This window comes from Bufo bufo, chromosome 1 (genome assembly GCF_905171765.1).
Source record: "Bufo bufo chromosome 1, aBufBuf1.1, whole genome shotgun sequence".
In the NCBI taxonomy this organism is placed as follows: Eukaryota; Metazoa; Chordata; class Amphibia; order Anura; family Bufonidae; genus Bufo; species Bufo bufo.
The window spans coordinates 773,480,765-773,505,129 of NC_053389.1; the positions used below are offsets into that span (position 1 = coordinate 773,480,765).

The 24,365-nt window shown below is 45.5% G+C and overlaps 1 protein-coding gene across 1 annotated transcript in view; it reads left to right on the forward strand.

Annotated features, from left to right (window-relative positions):
* The first annotated feature begins 17,564 nt into the window (after positions 1-17,564).
* GFRA2 (GDNF family receptor alpha 2) overlaps positions 17,565-24,365 on the forward strand; it is a 66,572-nt gene continuing 59,771 nt past the window's right edge. The window contains exon 1 of the mRNA XM_040414852.1: positions 17,565-17,764. The gene's annotated coding sequence lies outside the window, so the exon portion shown is untranslated. The remainder of the gene's footprint in view (positions 17,765-24,365) is intronic.

Below are 24,365 nucleotides of genomic sequence, written 5' to 3' on the forward strand. Positions count from 1 at the left end.
ACACATGCCGTCTGAGTGCGTGGGTCCTGCATCTGCTGAGCGCCGGTCAGTACTGTCAATTACTGACTGCGTCTGCTCAGGTTTAGTGCCTTTTTTTTTTGTGTGTGTGTAAAAAACGAAATCAGTTAGTGCTAGCTAGTTATATATATATATATATATATGTGTATGTATATATATACACATATAGATATATATATAAAAGTCAATTTTAGTTAGTACTAGTTTCGATTTTTGAACCACACACGTGCCGTCTGCGTGCGTGGGTCCTGCACCTGCTGAGCGCCGGTCAGTACTGTCAATTACTGACTGCGTGTGCTCAGGTTTAGTGCCTTTTTTTTTTTGGAGCCTTTTTTTCAACATCTTTATCTAATTCTTTCACTTATCTTTTTCTCTTTTCTTTCTTTCTCTTTTTTTCTTTATCATAAATTTTATTTTAATTAATTCATTCCAAGTCCCCTCACGTGTTAAATCACTACATACACCCCCCTGACACTTTTCACTTTACATACACCAATAAAAATAAAAATGTCCAATTCATCCCAGAGAATGTACTCCGCTGAAGAGGCATACGCCATCCTTGCCTCTGAAACGGAGTCTGCAAGTGAGGGAGAAGAGGATGCCACATTCCTCTACTCCTCAACTCCTTCATCATCATCGTCATCCGGTGATGAGGGACCCTCAAGGAGACGCCCCAGGAGAGATGAAGTAGCCCCCCCCCCCAGTGATCCCCTATGGTTCACACCTCCTGAGGATTATGAGCCCCAAATTCCAGAGTTTGTGGGAAACTCTGGAATCCAGATTGACTGCACGGGCTTCACAGAAATAGATTTTTTCAAAATCTATTTCTCTGACGATCTAATAAATTTGATCGTGACCTAAACAAATTTGTACGCCCAGCAGTTTATTTCTCAAAACCCAACATCCTCATATGCTAGACTCCTAGGTTGGACCCCTGTAAATGCAGCAGACATTACAATATGACCATGTCCCGCTCAAGATTTGAATCCATTTTGAAATTCCTACATTACAATAATAATGCACAGTGCCCCCTTCCCAAAATGACCCAAATTTTGACCGTCTATTTAAAATAAGACCCCTTCTGGAGCACCTCAACTCAAATTTACAGAGGTGTTCACCCCAGCAAAAGAAATTAGCATACACGAGTCCCTTGTACATTTTAAAGGAAGGGTTAAATATCGCCAGTACCTGCCCAGCAAGCGGGCACGGAACGGAATAAAAATGTACAAGCTGTGCGAGAGTACCTCTGGGATCACCTACAGGTTCCGGTTTTATGAGGCGAAAGATTCCCAGATACAACCCCCTGAATGCCCCCCCCCCGTCCTAGGAGTTACTGGCAAGATTGTGTGGGACTTACTGCACCCACTGCTGGATATTGGTTATCACCTCTATGTAGATAACTATTATACCAGCATCCCCCTATTCATGTCCCTAAAAGCCCGAGGCACTGTGGCTTGCGGCACAGTGCGGAAATCCCTAGATCCCTGGTAGGGCAACTACTCCGAAAAGGTGACAGTATTAGAGTTGAGCGGACACCTGGATGTTCGGGTTCGACGAGTTCGGCCGAACTTGAAAAAAAAAGTTCGGGCTCGGGACCCAAACTTGACCCCGAACCCCATTGAAGTCAATGTGGACCCGAACTTTTGGGCACTAAAATGGCTCTAAAATAGTCCTGGAAAGGGCTAGAGGGCTGCAAAAGGCATCAAAATGTGCTTAAGAGCATGACAACTGTTCTGAAAACAAATGTGGATAGGGAAATGACTTAAAATAACATAAAATACAGAAAAATGTAAAATAACAATCTGGATCTAGGAGTAGGAGGTTGAGGAGGCGGTGGATGGGTGGATGTGCCGGTGTAGGTTGAAGTGGCGGTGTAGGTGGAAGAGGTGGTGAAGGAGGAATAGGTAGCCAACACTGATTTGTGTTATTATTTTTTTTTTTATTGGGGTATCCCCCAAAATATTGGGACATATAACAAAATAAAACAAAGAATAAGTGCACTTGAGTACAAGAATGGATGGTTGAGGCTGGTATAAATGTCTATTCTGCACAAGGTACGGACAAGTCCTGTGGGATCCATGCCTGGTTCATTTTAATAAACGTAAGCTTGTCCACATTGGCTGCGGCCTGTGATAATGCTCTCTGCCGTGCTAAACACACGTTCACACTATATACTGTCTGCAGGGCAGGTCAGCACCTCCAAGGCTGACAAAGCTTTTCCACATCTGGGCCATGCTAACCCTGCCTTCTCAGGTGCTGGTGGTGCCCCAGCTGCGTAGGCGACCTCTTCCTCCTCCTCTGCCTTCGCCTTGTGCTTCCACTGTGCCCCCGCTGTCAGGTGGTAATGCTATCATCAGCGTGCGCTTGTAGTCGCGCATCTGTAATATCCCAGAGTTATGTTACTAAATTATTTTCCCCCGCTACTATTTGTTGGTAACATGTGCCTTGTCATCTAATGTGATTTTATTTAATATTCCTCACAAATGTGCATTTTCTAAGCTTGTTAAATGTAATTTGCTGTAATTTTCATGTACACCAGCAGGTGGCAGCAATGTTTAGCAGGACCTTAGTTCAGTTTAGCATATCTAGACTGGAATAGTACATTCCAGTTTAGCTCCCCCTTCTTTGAGGAGGTGTGGAATGTTCCCACATCCTGCCTCATGGGGAGGAAAGGAAGTTACAGTTAGTGTGCCAGCCACCCCGGCTAGGGGAAGGCTGTGCTGGTAGGAGCTCCCAGAAATAGGGATCCAGGCCAGAATCTAGTCTCGGCTGAGACCAAAGATCTTCATCCCCAGTCTGAGCCTTCAGCCTCAGCTGGTTGACAAGCAAGCAGCACCTCCAGAACTCCAGGACGAACCATTCCCTGTGAGCATAACTGTGAGTAACTATCCAGAGACCAGGAGAAGCCAAATTCCTCCTCAGCTAGTCAGTCCCATACCAAGCAGAAGATAGACAGAGCAGAAGACAGATTCCTGCCATATTCTCCAGGCACATGCTAGATGCAGAAGAGATATTGATCCCTGCCATACATTGCCAAAAACCTGCTGGGCCCGAGCTGCGTTGGATGCCACCCCGCTGTGAACATGCTTCATCCCCATCCTCCTCCTCATCCTCCTCCTCCTCCAGTAGTGGGCCCTGGCTGGCCAAATTTGTACCTGGCCTCTGCTGTTGCAAAAATCCTCTTTCTGAGCCATTTCTAAAAGACTGGCCTGAAAGTGTTAGAGATGACCCCTCTTCCTCCTCCTCGTCCTGGGCCACATCCTCTTTCATCATCGCCCTAAGTGTTTTCTCAAGGAGACATAGAAGTGGTATTGTAACGCTGATAACGGCGTCATCGCCACTGGCCATGTTGGTGGAGTACTCGAAACAGCACAACAGGGCACACAGGTCTCGCATGGAGGCCCAGTCATTGGTGGTGAAGTGGGTCTGTTCCGCAGTGCGACTGACCCGTGCGTGCTGCAGCTGAAACTCCACTATGGCCTGCTGCTGCTCGCACAGTATCTCCAGCATGTGCAAGGTGGAGTTTCACCTGGTGGGCACGTCGCATATGAGGCGGTGAGCGGGAAGGCCGAAGTTACGCTGTAGAGCAGACAGCCGAGCGGCGGCAGGATGAGAACACCGGAAGCGCGCACAGACGGCCCGAACTTTACGCAGCAGCTCTGACATGTCGGGGTAGTTGTGAATGAATTTCTGCACCACGAAATTCAGCACATGCGCCAGGCAAGGGATGTGCGTCCAACTGGCTAGTCCCAGAGCTGCAACGAGATTTCGCCCATTATCGCACACCACCAGGCCGGGCTTGAGGCTCACTGGCAGCAACCACTTGTCGGTCTGTTGTTCTATACCCTGCCACAACTCCTGCGTGGTGTGGGGCCTGTCCCCCAAACACATTAGTTTCAGAACGGCCTGCTGACGTTTACCCCTGGCTGTGAAGTTGGTGGTGAAGGTGTGTCGCTGACCGTATGAGAAGGTGGTAGAAGAGGAGGAGGAAGCCGAGTAGGAAGAGGAGGCAACAGGAGGCAAAGAATGATGCCCTGCGATCCGTGGCGGCGGAAGGACGTGCGCCAAACAGCTCTCCGCCTGGGGCCCACATTTACCCAGTGTGCAGTTAGGGAGATATAGTGTCCCTGGCCGTGCTTTCTGGTCCACGTATCTGTGGTTAGGTGGACCTTGCCACAGATGGCGTTGCGCAGTGCACACTTGATTTTATCCGATACTTGGTTGTGCAGGGAGAGCACGGCTCTCCTGGAGAAGTAGTGGCGGCTGGGAACGATGTACTGTGGGACAGCAAGCGACATGAGCTGTTTGAAGCTGTCCGTCTCCAACAGCCTGAATGACAGCATTTCAAAGGCCAGTAGTTTAGAAATGCTGGCATTCAGGGCCAGGGATCGAGGGTGGCTAGGTGGGAATTTACACTTTCTCTCAAAGGTTTGTGAGATGGAGAGCTGAACTCTTCCGTGTGACATGGTGGAGATGCTTGGTGACGGAGGTGGTGTTGTTGGTGGCACATCCTCTGTTTGCTGGGCGGCAGGTGCCAACGTTCCTCCAGAGATGGAGGAAGAAGCCGAGGCAGCAGCAGAAGAGGGAGCAGGAGGGGCCTGAGCCATTTCTTGGTTTTGAAGGTGCTTACTCCACTGCAGCCCGTGTCTCGCATGTAGATGCCTGGTCATGCAGGTTGTGCTAAGGTTCAGAACGTTAATGCCTTGCTTCAGGCTCTGATGGCACAGCGTGCAAACCACTCGGGTCTTGTCGTCAACACATTGTGTGAAGAAGTGCCATGCCAGGGAACTCCTTGAAGCTGCCTTTGGTGTGCTCGGTCCCTGGTGACGGTGGCCAGTAGCAGGCGAACTGTTTTGGCGACGGCTGCTCTGCTTTTGCACCCTGCTCCCGCTTTTGCTACGCTGTTGGCTCGGTCTCACCACTGCCTCTTCCTCCGAACTCTGAAAGTCAGTGGCACGACCTTCATTCCATGTGGGGTCTAGGACCTCATCGTCCCCTGCATCGTCTTCCACCCAGTCTTCCTCCCTGACATCCTTTTTGGTCTGCACACTGCAGAAAGACGCAGCAGTTGGCACCTGTGTTTCGTCATCATCAGAGACGTGCTGAGGTGGTATTCCCATGTCCTCATCAGGAAACATAAGTGGTTGTGCGTCACTGCATTCTATGTCTTCCACCCCTGGGGAAGGGCTAGGTGGATGCCCTTAGGAAACCCTGCCAGCAGAGTCTTCAAACAGCATAAGAGACTGCTGCATGACTTGAGGCTCAGACAGGTTCCCCGATATGCACGGGGGTGATGTGACAGACTGATGGGCATGGGTTTCAGGCGCCACCTGTGCGCTTTCTGCAGAACACTGGGTGGGAGATAATGTGAACGTGCTGGATCCACTGTCGGCCACCCAATTGACTAGCGCCTGTACTTGCTCAGGCCTTACCATTCTTAGAATGACATTAGGCCCGACCAAATATCGCTGTAGATTCTTGCGGCTACTGGAACCTGAGGTAGTAGGTTCAGTAGGACAAGTAGCTGTGGCAGAATGGCCACGTCCTCTCCCTGCACCAGAGGCTCCACCAACACCACCACCACGACCATGACCGCGTCCCTTATTAGATGTTTGCCTCATAGTTAGCGTTCACCAAGCAAAGTAAAAAGTGGTTAAGTCTGTTAAAAATAATTAACTGTCAATAAAAACCCTTATGTAGGGTATTGCACTCAATTATTTTTTTTAAACTCTATATGACAGCGGTATTTGTGGCCTAAATTTCACAGTCACTTATGCACGTCTAATCCCAGATGTGCACTATATCAGAGGTTTTTTTTAACCCCAGTAAGCAAAAAGCCGTATTTCTGGCCTAAATGTGACACTCACTTATGCACGTGTAATCCCAGATGTGCAGTATATCAGAGGATTTTTTCAGCCCATTATGCCAAAGCAGTATTTCTGGCCTAAATGTGACAATCCCTTATGCACGTGTAATCCCAGATGTGCAGTATATCAGAGGGTTTTTTCAGCCCAGTATGCCAATGCCGTATTTCTGGCCTAAATGTGACAATCACTTATGCACATGTAATCCCAGATGTGCAGTATATCACAGGGTTTTTTCACCCCAGTATGCCAAAGCCGTATTACTGGCCTAAATGTGACAATCACTTATGCACGTGTAATCCCAGATGTGCAGTATATCAGAGGCTTTTTTCACCCTAGCATGCCAAAGCCGTATTTCTGTCCTAAATGTGACAATCGCTTATGCATGTGTAATCCCAGATGTGCAGTATATCAGAGGGGTTTTTCACCCCAGTATGCCAAAGCCGTATTTCTGGCCTAAATGTGACAATCACTTATGCATGTGTAATCCCAGATGTGCAGTATATCAGAGGGTTTTTTCACCCCAGTAAGCACAAAGCCGTATTTCTGGCTAAAATGTGACAATCACTTATGCACGTGTAATCCCAGATGTGCAGTATATCAGAGGGTTTTTTCACCCAAGTATGCCAAAGCCGTATTTCTGGCCTAAATGTGACAATCACTTATGCACGTGTAATCTCAGATGTGCAGTATATCAGAGGGTTTTTTCACCCCAGTATGCCAAAGCCGTATTTCTGGCCTAAATGTGACAATCACTTATGCACGTGTAATCCCAGATGTGCAGTAGATCACAGGGTTTTTTCACCCCAGTATGCCAAAGCCGTATTTCTGGCCTAAATGTGACAATCACTTATGCATGTGTAATCCCAGATGTGCAGTATATCAGAGGGTTTTTTCACCCCATTTTGCACAAAGCCGTATTTCTGGCTAAAATGTGACAATCACTTATGCACGTGTAATCCCAGATGTGCAGTATATCAGAGGGTTTTTTCACCCCAGTATGCCAAAGCCGTATTTCTGGCCTAAATGTGACAATCACTTATGGACGTGTAATCCCAGATGTGCAGTATATCACAGGGTTTTTTCACCCCAGTATGCCAAAGCAGTATTTCTGGCCTAAATGTGACAATCACTTATGCACGTGTAATCCCAGATGTGCAGTATATCAGAGGGTTTTTTCACCCCAGTAAGCACAAAGCCATATTTCTGGCCTAAATGTGACAATCACTTATGCACGTGTAATCCCAGATGTGCAGTATATAAGAGGGTTTTTTCACCCCAGTAAGCACAAAGCCATATTTCTGGCCTAAATGTGACAATCACTTATGCACGTGTAATCCCAGATGTGCAGTATATAAGAGGGTTTTTTCACCCCAGTATGCCAAAGCCGTATTTCTGGCCTAAATGTGACAATCACTTATGCACGTGTAATCCCAGATGTGCAGTATATCAGAGGGTTTTTCACCCCAGTAAGCACAAAGCCGTATTTCTGGCCTAAATGTGACACTCACTTATGCACGTCTAATCCCAGATGTGCACTATATGAAACAGATGTACTTTTTTCACCCCACTAAACAAAAAGCTGTATTTCTGGCCTAAATGTGACAATCACTTATGCACGTCTAATCCCAGATGTGCACTATATGAAACAGATGTATTTTTTTCACCCCAGTAAGCAAAAAGCTGTATTTCTGGACTTGCAGACATGCAGATAGCCTGTGCTGGTGCACTATCGTTGGATAAAATGGCTGCCGATTATGTATTGATATTGACTAACTGAAGAAAAAAAAGTTCGTTTTCAGTAGTAGTTGGCTCAGGGCAGGCTTAAAAAAATTGTGCACTGCACCCACAAAACACATTTTCTGTAGATCGCTGAGTAAAGAAGCAGTTCTGAATCTTCATAAGATTTCTCCCTGATCTCTCCCTCACAGCAGTTGCAGCCTCTCCCTATACTAATCCGAGCAGAGTGACGGGTGGCGCTACGTGACTCCAGCTTAAATAGAGGCTGGGTCACATGCTGCAGTTGGCCAATCACAGCCATGCCAATAGTAGGAATGGCTGTGATGGCCTTTTGAGGCAAGTAGTATGACGCTTTTTGATTGGCTGCTTTGCCATAAAAATCGCCGAACACTGAACCCGAACTTTTACGTAAATGTTCGGGTGCCGAAAACCCTAAAGTTCGGTACGAACCCGAGCTTTACAGTTCGGGTTCGCTCAACTCTAGACAGTAAGGCTCTCCTCCATGAGAACATGCTGGCAGCTAAGTACAGTCCTGATCAAAAGTTTAAGACCACTTGAAAAATTGCAAAAAATCATATTTAGCATGGCTGGATCTTAACAAGGTTCCAAGTAGAGCTTCAACGTGCAACAAGAAGAAATGGGAGTGAGACAAAACATTTTTTGAGCATTCAATTTAATGAAAACAACGAATAAACTGAAACAGGCTGTTTTTCAGCTGATCAAAATTTTAGGACCACATGCCTTTAAAAGGCCAAATCTGTGCAAAGATTCATTGTCATTTTCTGTCAGGTAGTCACACGTTGTGATGGCAAAGGCAAAAAAACTCTTCCTTTTTGAACGTGGTCGGGTTTTTGAACTACATAAGCAGGGTCTCTCACAGCGCGCCATCGCTGCTGAGGTGGGACGCAGTAAGATAGTTATTTGGAATTCCTTAAATGATCCTGAGGGTTATGGAACAAAAAAGTCAAGTGGAAGACCCAAAAAAATGTCATCTGCACTGAGCCGGAGGATCCAATTGGCTGTCGGTCAAGACACTGGACGATCCTTGACCCAAATTAAGGCCCTTATTTTTTTTTCATTAAATTGAATGCTCAAAAAATGTTTTGTCTCACTCCCATTTCTTCTTGTTGCATGTTGAAGCTCTACTTGGAACCTTGTTAAGATCCAGCAATGCTAAATATGATTTTTTTGCCATTTTTCAAGTGGTCTTAAACTTTTGATCAGGACTGTACAAGGACAAGAGGGATGTCCTTGTACTAACCACCATTCACACAAACACCAGTTCTCCTGCCCAAGTGCGAGGTACCACTACCCCTGTCAACAAGCCTGACTGCATCCTTGATTACAACAGGCACATGGGAGGGGTTGATCTGTCTGATCAAGTTCTTAAGCCCTACAGTGCCATGCGTAAAACTAAGGTGTGGTACAAAAAGCTTGCTGTACACATTGTACAGATGGCAATGTACAATGCATACATTTTACATAGAACTGCAGGCCAGACAGGAACTTTCCTTCAGTTCCAAGAGGTGGTAATCAAGGCCCTAATTTTCCAAAGTCAGGAAGGGGAGGGCTGAGTACTTCAGGAGGTCATGGTGCCCGTGTTGTACCAGGACAACATTTCCCTGGTGAAGTCCCACAAACAGCAAAGAGGGGAAAGACCCAAAAAAGATGTCGGGTTTGTTACAAAAGGGGAATACGAAAGGACACCATTTATCAGTGCACTCCTGATTAGCCTGTCTGCCACATACACTCACCTAAAGAATTATTAGGAACACCTGTTCTATTTCTCATTAATGCAATTATCTAGTCAACCAATCACATGGCAGTTGCTTCAATGCATTTAGGGGTGTGGTCCTGGTCAAGACAATCTCCTGAACTCCAAACTGAATGTCAGAATGGGAAAGAAAGGTGATTTAAGCAATTTTAAGCGTGGCATGGTTGTTGGTGCCAGACGGGCCGGTCTGAGTATTTCACAATCTGCTCAGTTACTGGGATTTTCACACACAACCATTTCTAGAGTTTACAAAGAATGGTGTGAAAAGGGAAAAACATCAAGTATGCGGCAGTCCTGTGGGCAAAAATGCCTTGTGGATGCTAGAGGTCAGAGGAGAATGGGCCGACTGATTCAAGCTGATAGAAGAGCAACGTTGACTGAAATAACCACTTGTTACAACCGAGGTATGCAGCAAAGCATTTGTGAAGCCACAACACGCACAACCTTGAGGCGGATGGGCTACAACAGCAGAAGACCCCACCGGGTACCACTCATCTCCACTACAAATAGGTAAAAGAGGCTACAATTTGCACGAGCTCACCAAAATTGGACTGTTGAAGACTGGAAAAATGTTGCCTGGTCTGATGAGTCTCGATTTCTGTTGAGACATTCAAATGGTAGAGTCTGAATTTGGCGTAAACAGAATGAGAACATGTATCCATCCTCTGATGGCTACTTCCAGCAGGATAATGCACCATGTCACAAAGCTCGAATCATTTCAAATTGGTTTCTTGAACATGACAATGAGTTCACTGTACTAAAATGGCCCCCACAGTCACCAGATCTCAACCCAATAGAGCATCTTTGGGATGTGGTGGAACGGGAGCTTCGTGCCCTGGATGTGCATCCCTCAAATCTCCATCAACTGCAAGATGCTATCCTATCAATATGGGCCAACATTTCTAAAGAATGCTATCAGCACCTTGTTGAATCAATGCCACGTAGAATTAAGGCAGTTCTGAAGGCAAAAGGGGGTCCAACACCGTATTAGTATGGTGTTCCTAATAATTCTTTAGGTGAGTGTATGTTGATTTTAATTAGTTTCAGTATAAAGCTGTAGCCTGCTCTCACTACATTCATTGGAAGCTGTCTGGCACAAGGAAAGGTATAGAGTGGGCTCGGCATGCATGTTGGTACCTGCATCCCTTGTAATGGAGGCCATTATGGCACCAAAAATGGTAAAAAGCAGAGTGGATCCAGCATGCATGTGGATCCAACACTCCCTGAACTTTATGGCGGCCATTATGGCGCATAACAGGTAGTATTTAGAGTTAGGACCCGTCTAACAGAGATCGCCTTGACGTACGGCAGATGGGCTCAGATGGTTTTGTACAAAATGCATTGGCCAAGCATCTCAGTTTATAAATAAGCGTAAGCATTAGCACTATAATTTTTAGCATTATTGTACTTTATCTGATTTGCAGGGTGCTGCTTCATTGTCTCTTTTTTTCCTCTAGGTCTTTGCCATGGCGGCGTGCAGCGACGCACTGGGAGGTGCTGACTAACCCCCTTTTTTTGCACCATTTATCAGTGCGACACCTGCCCTGATAAACCTGGCCTCTGCATGAAAGAATGCTTCCGAACCTACCACACATCCATGGATTTTTAATTTCATCCTTTATGCTCCCTGTAATATTTCCATATCTCTGATTTAGTCCTCCTCACTTGCATACCCACGTTCCAACAACCAATACATAATCTTTTCTGTGAGACACCTGTTTGGTAAAAATTCATGTCTGCCAATTCAGGCCTGCAAATTGTACTTTGCCTGTAGCGGCCTGAATTGGCAGACATGAATTGGAAATTTTTTAAATGCGACATGGCAGCTAAAATCCATGTCTGCCAATTCAGGCCTGCAAAAAACATATTTTGCACTTTGCCTGTAGCGGCCTGCTGTGCGCCAATGCAGCAGGCTACAAGCACATATGGGGTGTTTGCAAAATGGGGAGAAAATGGGGAACATATACTGGGGTGTATTTTTTCCTTTAACCCCTTGTGAAAGTGAAAAATTGGGGTCTGATAGTACTTTTTCATTTTTACAAATGTGTGCTTTGAAATCCTCTCTCTAGTATTATTGCCTTCTGTGAGACACTTGTTTGGTAAAAAGTACCCTTTCAACTGTCCGTACCGGGGTGCCCTTTTCAAAATGGGGTCACTTCTTGTGGTTTTTTATTACTGGGGACCTCTGGAAATTTTTTAAATGCGACATGGCAGCTAAAATCCATGTCTGCCAATTCAGGCCTGCAAATTGTACTTTGCCTGTAGCGGCCTGCTGTGCGCCAATACAGCAGGCCACGACCACATATGGGGTGTTAGCAAAATGGGGAGAAAATGGGGAACATATACTGGGGTGCATTTTCTCCTTTAACCCCTTGTGAAGGTGAAAAATTGGGGTCTGCTAGTACTTTTTCATTTTTACAAATGTGTGCTTTGAAATCCTCTCTCTAGTATTTCTGCCTTCTGTGAGACACCTGTTTGGTAAAAGCACCCTTTCCACCACTTAAAATGTCCATACGGGGGTGCTCTTTCCATAATGGGGTCACTTTTTGGGATTTTTCATTTCTGGGATCTCTGGAAATTTTTTAAATGTGACATGGCAGCTAAAATCCAAGTCTGCCAATTCAGGTCAGCAAAATCCATATCTAGCTGTTTGACTATAGAACCCTGCCATACGTCCATACATCAGTTTATGAGCACATATTGGGTGTTGGCGTATTCGGAGGGAAATGGGGAACAAAATGTGGGGTGCATTTTGTCCTGTTACCCCTTGTGAAATTCAAAAATGTGGGCGTAAAGCAACTTTTTTAGGAAAAAATAGTGATTTTTCATTTTCACATCCAAGCGTTTCCTAATTCTGTGAAACGCTCGATGGGTCAAAGTGCTCACTACACACCTTGGAATATTCCTTGAGGGGTGTTGTTTCCAGAATGGGGTGACTTTTTGGGGGTTTCCACTGTAGGGCCATCTCAGAGTGTCTTCACATGCGACATAGCTCCCAATTACCATTCCAGCTAAATCCGCTCTCCAAAAGCCATATGATGCTCCTTCCACTTTGAAGTCTGCTGTGCACACATACAGTCGTGGCCAAAAGTTTTGAGAATGACACAAATATTAGTTTTCACAACACATCACGGTATTAGAACTTATGACCGGAAGGGTGGCCCTTACAAGAAGATGGAAAATCACAGGAGGCTGCAACAGCAAAGCATGACTGAAGCAACCAACTGAGCCATGCCAAAGTGAGAGGCTTTATAGGCCTAAGAGGCCACACCCAACGGTCAGACACACCCAGTGACATCACACACACTGGGAAGGGAGTTAACCCTTCCAGCACCACAGGAAAGGGAAAACAGCAACTTAAAGGGAAAGTGTCCAACACGACAAACACACTGTGGTTGTTGCCGCAGGCAACGACATGGGTGGCAACCGTGTCCTGGGAGTAAGCCCCAAGGCCGAGACACTGCCACCGCATGTACACATCACCAAACGTTGCCACGGGCAACCACAGTGCTGGAAAGGTGTCCGTGCACACCACACAATACACAGAGTGCACACAGACAAACAACAGTGCATACATACACGCACACAAACTCCAAAGGGACCGCACACATACCTGTTGTCCGCTGCAACCGTACTTGAGGCAAACAACATCAAGCCTCAAGCTGCGGTTGAAACAACAACCCAAACCGCGGGCAACTGTATGCGGCTCCCAAGGAGTCACGGCCAAAACCGTGGCCGTGACAGCAGAAGGTTAAACGTGGCCAGGGTGCCAATGTTGGCACTACGGCTCTGCGTCAACATATGCAGCGTCGCCATACAGTGGCCTGGGAGAACCTTGGCTCCGATGTGGCTCCATGTTTTTTTTTTTTTAAACAGGTGACAGGGGAGGAGGAGCAGGAGCAGTCGGAAGAGCAAGAGGGAGATGAGGAAGACGAGCCAGATGACCCAGGCACACCGTGGCAGCATGCAGTGGAGATGGAGGCAGGGAGTCCCTCCTAATCACTTGCACAAATGGCCCGCTGCATGCTCACTTGCTTGGGTTATGATAGCCAAATTGTCACCATTCAGCAGGGATGACTTCTGGCTCTCCACCTTGTTGGATTCCCTGCTATCGGTCCAAAATGGGGGGTCTTTTTGCAGCCGCTGAGAGAGAGGACAAACTGAACTACTATAGAGACATCCTATGCAGTGAGTTGGCCGCTGCCTATCTACGCCATCGTCTATCCTCTTGCAGGTCTGACCTGGGGGGGCCCTCTGCGCTCACGTTCCACTGCCATGACTGCTGGGAAGGGGTGGGGTGGCAGGAGCAGTACCAGCTCCATCAGCAGCAGCCTGATGAGCTGCTTCCTTCACCCGCATAGTGAAGAAACTACTCACCAGCAGCTAGATATAGAGCAGGACTTGAACCAGCAGGTGGTGGCATACTTGGATAGCACCCTGCCACCCCACATTGAAGATCCGCTGGACTACTGGGCAGCCAAACTGGATTTGTCGCTGTAACTAGCAGAGTTTGCCCTGGAAAAGCTGTCCTGCCCGACCAGTAGTGTGGAATCAGAGCGGGTTCTGATGCTGCCATCCGCCTGATGCCACACATCTGATGCCAAGTGCTCCTTTTTTCACCCACCATCTTCATCGGGTACTGGTATTGCCACCCACCTCCTCACTATGTCACCGTGCCACTCCGTGGCCTCCTGATCCTGCTGCCACCTCCAGACTCTGTCATTGTGCCACTCTGTGGTCTCCTCATGCTGCCGCCCCCTCCACACTCTATCATTGGGCCACTATGTGGCCTCCTGATGCTGATGCCACCTCCACACTATGTCACCTTGCCACTCTGTGGTCTCCTGATGCTGCCGCCCCGTACAGACTCTGTCATTGGGCCACTCTGATGTCTCCTCATGCTGCTGCCACCTCCACACTCTGTCATTGGGCCACTCTGAGGTCTCCTCATGCTGCTGTCACCTCCACACTTTTTCATTGGGCCACTCTGTGGTCTCCTCATGCTCCCGCCACCCCCAGACTCTGTCATTAGGCCACTCTGTAATCTCCTCATGCTGCCTCCACCTCCACTCTCTGTCATTGTGCCACTCTGTGGCCTCCTGATGCTGCTGCCACCTCCACACTAGGTCACCTTGCCACTCTGTGGTCTCCTGATGCTGCCACCACCTCTGGACTCTGTCATTGGGCCACTCTGTGGTCTGCTGATGCTGCAGCAACCTTCAGACTCTGTCATTGAGCCACTCTGTGGTCAGCTGATGCTACCACTACCTTCAGACTCTGTCATTGTGCCACTCTGTGGTCTCCTCATGCTGCCACCACCTCCAGACTCTGTCATTGTGCCACTCTGTGTCCTCCTGATGCTGCCGCTACCTTCAGACTCTGTCACCTTGCCACTCTGTGGTCTCCTGATGCTGCCACTATCTCTGGACTCTGTCATTGGGCCACTCTGTGGTCTGCTGATGCTGCCGGAACCTTTAGACTCTGTCATTGTGCCACTCTGTGGTCTGCTGATGCTGCCGCTACCTTCAGACTCTATCATTGTGCCACTCTGTGGCCTCCTGATGCTGCTGCCACCTCCACACTATGTCACCTTGACACTCTGTGTTCTCCTGATGCTGCCGCCACCTCTGGACTCTGTCATTGGGCCACTCTGTGGTCTGCTGATGCTGCCGCTACCTTCAGACTCTGTCTTTGGCCACTCTGTGGGCTCCTCATGCTGCCGCCACCTCCACACTTTGTCATTGTGCGACTCTGTGGCCTTAGGGTGGCCAGACGTCCGGTTTTAGGCCAGATAGCCCAGTTTTATGGCTCCCTGTCCTACGTCCGGCACAGGGCCTGGATGGACACAGGGATGTCCACCCTTGCAGTAGTTCATGCTCAGACAGCAGCACTGCGCTGTCTGAGAGTGAGCTGCAGCAACTGACTAAGGCTTCTCTCGCCCCCATTCAGTCACTAGAGCCGCAGACATGGCTCCGTGTTGCTGACTGAGGGGGAGAGAAGCACTCCGGCCTCCCCAGCTCACCTTCCCCACAGAAATTTCTTCCCTCTCCCCGGCCGGCGGTGGGAGCGTGGCTTTACAGAGTTGGGGCGTGGCTTCACGGAGGTGGGTGTGGTGTATCACTTTGGGGGCGTGGACAGAGAGGTCTGGCTTTCTTGGGTAAAGCCAGTGGCTACCCTATGTGGCCTCCTGATGCTGCTGCCACCTCCACACTGTCATTGTGCCACTCTGTGGCCTCCTCCTGATGCTGCCGCCACCTCTACACTGTCATTGCGCCATTCTGTGGTCTCCTCATGCTGCTTACACCTCACCACTATGTCATAGGGCCACTCTGTGGACTTCTCATGCTGTTCCCACTTTACACACTTCATGACTGGGCCACTATTTAGCATTTTTGGCTTGGCTGACATCATCATTTATTTGACCCTTCTTCTGATCTGTCAGAAGGAAGGAAAAATGAGACGCACAATGGATCCTGTCTGTGTAGCAGCTGTAAGGCCTGTATGGTCCCATCAGAATTGGCTTATGATTTGGTAGCCAAAAGAAGGAGTGGGTACAAAACACAGAAGACATGCAAATATTCCGTTTACGTGTCATCTCTGTTTTGGATTCACTTCTGTTTTTTTTGGCATGAGCAATACTGATGAATTACTGACCAAATGCTGACCGAGTGAAGCCTTATAGCCCACAGACAGGATCTGTTTTTTCTGGGTTAGTGTTCTGACAGATCAGAGGAAGGGAGAAATAATCAGTGATGTCGACACAAACTTACTGCTGACACCCTCTCCACTCTCAAAAACACGGGTGAACAGCACTCCTTAGTAACAATGCAGCAGGTGCTCGTCTCCAGGGGGGTGGTAAAATGCTCCCCAACGAACAACTTGTAGATGTCAAAAAAAATAAAAAATGGAGACAGCACGTCCAAAGAAATGGAAATGTATTCCAGATGCAGCGTTTCGGCTTAGTAATAGCCTATGCTTGACAAAGGCTATCACTAAGCCGAAAACGTTGCATCTGGAATAAATTTCCATTTCTTTGGACGTGCTGTCTCCATTTTATTTATTTTTTTACATCTACCCTCTCCACTTTGTCGGGAGGCTCTACTTGTACAAGCGTTTAATAGAACAGGGTCTGTAGACATCTATGTGAAATCAGCTGATGACGGTGTAAAAGGAGTGCGCTTCTTCTTGGCGCTAACATTGACCTGTAAGGCTGAGTTCATACTTGAGTTATTGGGTCAGTTTTGTCCCCGTGACTGCTCAAATAAGTGAAGTGTGCAGTGATTCTAAGAGCGACGCTTGTCATCTGCATGTCATACTGGCTCACAGTATTATTTCACTACCAAAGCAGACTCTCTATGTGTATTGCTACAAGGCACAGTGTTGTACACCACTATAAAGGCTCTCTGCAGTCAGGAAATAGCCGTTTTTTTAACGTAATTCATCGCAAATTTATCGAACCAAATTTTTCCCCAAAAATTTGGCGAACCGGCGAATCGAATTTTTGAAAAATTTGCTCATCTCTACCTTCAATCATGACCTGCGTGCTATTTCTTTTCACACACATTTATAAGCACAAGCACACCCTGAAGTGCTGGAATGCATCAGGCTACACCTGGGGAGAGTCACCGCCCAGCACACACATGCACAGTGATGAACAGATAAAATCCAAAAATTAAAAAAGCAATCCAAACAGGAAAAAGACATAATAGAGGGTAATGTAATATTACAATATAAAACAATGTATTCATTGTAATACTATATTGGATGTACCACAGCATTTGAGAGACTCAGATTCTGAAACATTGAATTCATCACATGTGTGTAAACTTTTTCTGAATGTGCATTCTAGTAATTTGGAGAGTAAAGAATGGGTTAATAGACCGGTGATAGGAGGAGATTGGAGACGAGTGCTTCGGAATTGTGAGGTGTTTTGGATACGGTTGAAATCACAGGTCTGATTTATTATTACTATGATGATTCACCCTCTGTCATGTCTTTTTTCCCTGTTTGAATTGCTTTTTTTTAATGTTTTTGGGATAAATTGATTTTATCTGTTTATCACTGTACATGTGTGGGCTGGGCGGTGACTCTCCCCAGGTGTAGATTGTTGCATTCCAATACTTCAGGGTGTGTTTGCTGCCTTGTGCACATAAATGTGGGTGAAAAGATATAGCATGCAGATTAGGATTAAGGACTAGAATTGTCCGAAACATGTCGATGGGGGATCCCTCCGGCTTCACATGCTTCTGCTATACTCCAATATTGCTTGGATGACATTTTTTAAAACAATGGTTTTATGAAGAGGATTGTGCTGGACTTCATTCACACTTTGCTGTTTTTGGAGACTTGGTTGATCATGCACAGTGAGGTGAGCTGATCAAGGAACTTTTTGGTTTGTTGCAGTTGGACTCTTGCCTCATCTAACACATATGAAGAAAAACTGAATGTGTTTTCTGAAATTATGTTACTGAAGAAAGATGTTCCTAGGATGAAGGGCATTATAGTTACACCCATTGTGCAGACAGCTAAAGCAGCCAGTCATTGTGATGAGACCCGTGGATGCCCCTGTTGAAGGGATACTATATGATGGCATTATCAGTAGTAATAAGTATTTTTTCTTAAAGCTGTTTCGCTTATCATCCGACTGGCTTTCTCAATTAGAATGGCTTGTATGAGAATTCTCCGAAATTGAATACGGGTGGCTCATGCTTCAGTCATGGAGGTAAGATATTGAGTGCATTTGCGTGACTGGAACTCTTAGGTGTGATTAAATTGCCCTGGGAGAGGTGTCAGAACAGCATGGTAAGTGGCGAACAATAGATGTTGCCTTTCTCCACCTCTATTCAAGATCGTTTTCTCCAATTTAACAAATAATTCTTTCACACCTGTTTTGAACCAATCCTCCTCTAGGTCTTAGATGCCAGCCTCTCTGTCATCAAAAGTGTCCTTTGTCCTTAAAGGGGTTCTCTGGGAATCAAGAAAAAGAAAATACTCAAATATTACTTTATTATGCATATATTCCCAAAATATGGCTCGTTTTGTCTGGGGAGCAATCACTAGGAGAAATAAAATGCCCGCTGTCCTATTAGTACACACAAAACCTGTCCTAATCACACAGGAGGACAAGTTACTTCACAACACTGAGGTAAAGAGTTGCATCCTCCTCCTCTCTGCTCTACTTGTCAGGGATTATGATCCTGAATATAGCTGATCTTCACCTGAATCTCTGTAGGAGAAGTACAGAGGACGGACAGGACAGATTGTGGTATTGTGAGGCTGCGGTGATGGAGACTGCATATAACTGCTGCTGCTCATTATCCACATCCCCAGCTCCTCTCTGTACTTCATGTCTTCTCAAGATCTCCATTCCTACAGAGATTCAGCTGAAGTTCTTACAAGCTGTATTCAGGATCATAATCCCTGACAAGCACAGTAGAGAGGAGGATGATACAGCTCTTTAGCTCAGTGTTGTGAATCACATTGTACTAATAGGACGGTGGCCATTTTATTTCCCCTGATGACTGCTCCCCAGACAAAACACCTCATTATAAAAAATTAAAGGTTTTTGGGAATATATTTATAATAAAGTAATATTTAAGCATTTTCATTAATTTAATTTTCTTAATTACCGGAGAAACCCTTGAAGATGAAGGTACAAATGACAGTGAGGTTTGCAGCTTAGACAAAGAGGAGCAGTGGTTCAAAAGAGGTGTGAAAGAATCTATTTATGTTAAATTTGAGAAACCAAGCTTAAATAGGGTTGGAAGGGTCTGACATCTATTGTCTGACACTTACAATGCTGTTTTAACACATCTCCTTAATTGCACCAAATGGCTGCAGTTATCCAAATCCAACCAATATTTTACCTCCATGACTGAAGCAAGAGTTACCAGTATTTAAAGGGTTTGTCTCACTTGAGACATCGGTGGCATATCACTAGGATGTGCCACCAGTGTCAGATTGGTGCAGTTCCCACCTTTGGGACCCACACCAACCTCCAGAACAGAGTAGCCAAAGTGAACTAGTATACCCCACATTCACGGCCACCCTTCATTCACTTCTATGGGAGTGATATAAATAGCTGAGCGCTGGCTCGGCTATTTCCGTCAGTTCCATAGAAGGGAAAGGAGTGGTGGCTGCTCTTGCTTGGTGTGCTTTCCATTCATTCCTAGGAAATTTCCGAAGATAGCCAAGATAGTGAAGATAGCCAAGACGTATTTGTCTCCATGGTAACAGACAACAACCTCTGTGTAGTCTGACGGTCATATTCTTTTCTGTCTATCTCCTGCTTCTTCCTTGCCTACATTTGGTCGTTTTGGCAAGAATTAGTGAACAGATAGAAGAGAGTATGACTGCAGGATCTCACTACACATGGTTTGTTGTCTGTTACCATGACGCATAGATCTACAGTCGTGGCCAAAAGTTTTGAGAATGACACAAATATTAGTTTTCACAAAGTTTGCTGCTAAACTGCTTTTAGATATTTGTTTCAGTTGTTTCTGTGATGTAGTGAAATATAATTACACGCACTTCATACGTTTCAAAGGCTTTTATCAACAATTACATGACATTTATGCAAAGAGTCAGTATTTGCAGTGTTGGCCCTTCTTTTTCAGGACCTCTGCAATTCGACTGGGCATGCTCTCAATCAACTTCTGGGCCAATTCTTGACTGATAGCAACCCATTCTTTCATAATCACTTCTTGGAGTTTGTCAGAATTAGTAGGTTTTTGTTTGTCCACCCGCCTCTTGAGGATTGACCACAAGTTCTCAATGGGATTAAGATCTGGGGAGTTTCCAGGCCATGGACCCAAAATGTAAACGTTTTGGTCCCCGAGCCACTTAGTTATCACTTTTGCCTTATGGCACGGTGCTCCATCGTGCTGGAAAATGCATTGTTCTTCACCAAACTGTTGTTGGATTGTTGGAAGAAGTTGCTGTTGGAGGGTGTTTTGGTACCATTCTTTATTCATGGCTGTGTTTTTGGGCAAAATTGTGAGTGAGCCCACTCCCTTGGATGAGAAGCAACCCCACACATGAATGGTCTCAGGATGCTTTACTGTTGGCATGACACAGGACTGATGGTAGCGGTCACCTTTTCTTCTCCGGACAAGCCTTTTTCCAGATGCCCCAAACAATCGGAAAGAGGCTTCATCGGGGAATATGACTTTGCCCCAGTCCTCAGCTGTCCATTCACCATACTTTCTGCAGAAGATCAATCTGTCCATGATGTTTTTTTTGGAGAGAAGTGGCTTCTTTGCTGCCCTTCTTGACACCAGGCCATCTTCCAAAAGTCTTCGCCTCACTGTGCGTGCAGATGCGCTCACACCTGCCTGCTGCCATTCCTGAGCAAGCTCTGCACTGGTGGCACTCCGATCCCGCAGCTGAATCCTCTTTAGGAGACGATCCTGGCGCTTGCTGGACTTTCTTGGAGGCCCTGAAGCCTTCTTAACAAGAATTGAACATCTTTCCTTGAAGTTCTTGATGATCCTATAAATTGTTGATTGAGGTGCAATCTTAGTAGCCACAATATTCTTGCCTGTGAAGCCATTTTTATGCAACGCAATGATGGCTGCACACATTTCTTTGCACGTCACCATGGTTAACAATGGAAGAACAATGATTTCAAGCATCACCCTCCTTTTAACATGTCAAGTCTGCCATTTTAACCCAATCAGCCTGACATAATGATCTCCAGCCTTGTGCTCGGCAACATTCTCACCTGAGTTAACAAGACGATTACTGAAATGATCTCAGCAGGTCCTTTAATGACAGCAATGAAATGCAGTGGAAAGGTTTTTTTGGGATTAATTTTCATGGCAAAGAAGGACTATGCAATTCATCTGATCACTCTTCATAACATTCTGGAGTATATGCAAATTGCTATTATAAAAACTTAAGCAGCAACTTTTCCAATTTCCAATATTTATGTAATTCTCAAAACTTTTGGCCACGACTGTACATTGTAGCTATGGACACAAGACAATGTTTAATTTAGATTTAAAGCAATCAAATTGCTGAGAGTGCTATCTTTAGTCCAGAAATTGAGAGCTCAGTACCCACCCTTGCTGGCACCCTATAGATCATTCTCCATACATTTTTTTCCTAGACTCCCAGAGGTGTCTGTCTGGTTCCTATATTCATATCCTATCCCAGCACTATGCAGTTTGGTGAGATTTAGTGCTCTGTGGTGTTTGTGGCTTTGTGTTTTAAGTTAATATGTATTTCTGGATGACTGCCAAGAGGAACGCTTGGCTAAAAAGCAAATGTGCATGAGCTTACTAACCATACAGGGAAAATTCCCTCTTAGAAGTGTCTATTATTTATATATTTTAAGTACATGTTAAGCGATACATAAAAGAAAATTACAGCTCCATAGCCGTGATCTGCCGCACTAAAGGGGTTGTCCAGTACTTTTATATATCCATAAGATACGCCATCAATATCTGATCAGTGGGATCCGACAACCTCTGCCCCCGCCGATCAGCCGTTCTGAAAGTCAGCAACGGAACTACAGCGCAGTCCACTGGTTGCTGCAGCACTGCTCCCACTCCCATTGACCCACTTGCTGTTTCATTGCATAGTGATTAGCACCAAATGTATTAAATTGAATAAATTTAGCGCATTTTGGACTGTCCTCGGAACATGAGAATCTATAAACAGCATTGCAGCGGTTTTCTGGCTTTAAGAGGTGGCAAATTGAGCAAACATTTTGAAAAAGTCATAAACTGCACAAAATTTTCACTTTTTATGCCTTGTTTGATAATCAATCTCAGGGAAGAGGCGTGGTTTACACTTTTATTTATTAATACTACAGCCAGAAATAGAGTATAATTGGCGCAAATCTACTTCTCTTCATAGCGGCCATGAATTTTATTTTCTGACTTTAGCATAGTCCAAAAAGAGTCATGCACCATTTAATACATTTGATGCAATTCACTGCGACAATCTTTTATTAGGACGTGCGTATGAGGCACTAATCTTTAATGTGGGCCTATGGCTGTTGTGAGCAGATGTCGATTTGCATCAAGATTTGCTCCATATTCTAGTTTTAAGAATTCTGTCTAAAAGTTCTAGGCCATACCCACTCCTGGTATGCCCAATTTCTTGAGGCGATCACAGTGTGATGTGAAAATTTACAACTTTTGCAACCTTTTTTTTTGCCAAATCAGAGTTTTTAAAGACAAAAAAATGCCTCAAAACCATGGATACATTTTCAACCATTGCACTCATGTGGTGGACTACAGCTGTCACCTGAGTAAGCGTTCCATGTGTTGCCGTTTGGTGCCTACATGAAGCACTGCACTGTTGTGTTGCTTCCAGAGGAGAATATCTTGGGAATATATCACACAAAGGAACACGCCACCATCTTGACATGTGACTTATGAAATCAGAGGTACATGGAGCATGTTCTATCACATGTGGGGGTCGGGGCCTATGAACTTAGTCTACGGCTAAGCTTCTCCCACCACTATTACCATTTTGGCCAGTTAGGGACCCCACATAATCTGGAGATAAGAAGAGGTCTCTGTAAACCTAACAAGAGCAATTCTGTGAAATTATACCCACAAAAATTCCCGGCCTTGCATTCTCCATTTGGCAGATTTCCATGGTACTCTGATAAATCGAAAGGGGTAGAGATTGTGGTTGACGTTGAGCTAGGGTCAATGCCACAAATAGCTGTCACCCAGTTTGTTCCTTGAATAACTAGATCTTGTTAACTCTGATATTAAAAGACCAAATGAACTTCTTGGCTTTTGACAGAATAATAGAAAAGAAACCTCCAGGCAAAGCCAAGTGCCTGATAAACCAAAGTGTCAGGGTAAAGGTCAAAATTTAGGGTGTAATTGAGTGCATGTGGATAGCCTTAAAGGGGAAATACGGAAAAAATCATCTTCTGAGATGCAGGACAAGTTTTATAGAAAATGAGGCCATGGGCAACCAAAAAGGGTCCAACTACCTCACCCGCTTGCCATTTTCCTTGTAATTTCAGCCCCACTTAAAACCATAAAGTGCCAATACAATACCCTCATATACAGCCCACATCATACCACCATATAGCACCCAAATAATACTCACTTAAAAATCCCACATGATACTGCTATATAATTCCCATATAATCCGGGGCGAACACAGCAAAACTTAATATGGGCCTCCCTGCCCCACCCAGATTCTGAGTACGTGAGTGTCAATCACAACGCCCCAAATTTCCAAAGAAAGAATTTACATTTTTAAATAAAAAAAATGTAATGAAAAGTCATACCTGGTCTACCTTCTTTATCCGACTTCTTTGTTAATAAAGTGGATCAGATCATTTCTATGGGGCCATGCGCAAGTGCATATTTTTTTGCGGATCTGTGTGGTCTTTTCACATATTAAAGAACATACCCTCTTTGAACAGTCACAGTGCGCGTAGAAGGTGTCCGTATTTTGCGGATCCGTGGTTTGCAGGCCGAAATACGGACATGGTCAAAGTTTGATGTTAACAAAATGTTAACGAAATGGGAATGTCCCTTTAAATCCAAGGCTATGATAAAAGGAGTGAACCAGATGACGTTAGTGTACAGGATGGACTTATGATGAAATGGCCGTTTTATATAAGTAATTGCTTTTCCGCGTTCATTAAAGTCACAGACAGGTTTACAGAAATCTACAGTCAATAAAGAAATCCACTATATTTGGTCAACAGCTAATATTTGTATTAATTAAATGTCACGATGTGAGTCACAGTAAGACACATGGAGGTCAATTTCATGTATGGAAAGAAAATAAACATTCAATCACCTTTCGAGGGATAAAATATTCAGTATAAGGGCTCATGCACACGACTGTATGTATTCTGCAGTCCACAAAAAACGGATCCGTAAAAATACGGTTGACGTCCGTGTGCATTCCGTATTTTGCGGAACGGAACAGCTGGCCCCTAATAGAACAGTCCTAGCCTTATCCTTAATGCAGACAATAATTGG